We start from the raw sequence: 695 nt of genomic DNA, 5'->3' as shown, positions 1-695 counted from the left end.
AAAAAGTATGTAGAAAGTATATTTAAAAGATATTTACATGTTTTAAAAGTAAGTAAAAAATAAATTATTTTGTAAATTTAAATAAATTTTTTTTCTAATAATAAAAGAAACTTTAATTTGAAACATAAAAAAATACTTTTAATATTAGAAAATAATTTATTCAGATTTATAAAATAATGTACTTGTATTTTATTTACTTTTAAAACAAGCAAATATTTGTTTAAACAGTTTTTATATTTAAAAACACTAATTTTCTCCTTGTAAAGAAATTATTTGTTTATTCTTATATATATAGATATTTTAAATCAAAGAAATCACTTTTCTTTATTAATAAATTCATAATTTTACAGCTTATTTTACAAATTAAAAAAAATATTTCTTTATATTTATTATATATTTTCTAAAATTTAACAAATATTTTTTTAAGTTAAGAAATTATATGTAACAAAATATATTTCTTTCATTTAAAGAATTTTTTTCTAATGTACATTACCAATTTAAATTTCGATTTTCTTATTTCTTTATTAATTTAATAATTATAAATAATTATATTTATTTTTTTCATGTGCAATATTTATAGAAATATTTACAAAATATTAATTTTTTGTTTACAATAAATATTTAGATATGTAGAATGTAAATATTTAGATATGTAGATATTTCTATATTTTAATAATATTTTGAATATAGATTTT

Source organism: Odontomachus brunneus, unplaced genomic scaffold (genome assembly GCF_010583005.1).
Source record: "Odontomachus brunneus isolate Ranch 3 - 2012 unplaced genomic scaffold, Obru_v1 Obru_scaffold_244, whole genome shotgun sequence".
Lineage (NCBI taxonomy): Eukaryota > Metazoa > Arthropoda > Insecta > Hymenoptera > Formicidae > Odontomachus > Odontomachus brunneus.
The sequence above is the reverse complement of the archived record's forward strand: the minus strand, read 5'-3'. Positions refer to the sequence as shown.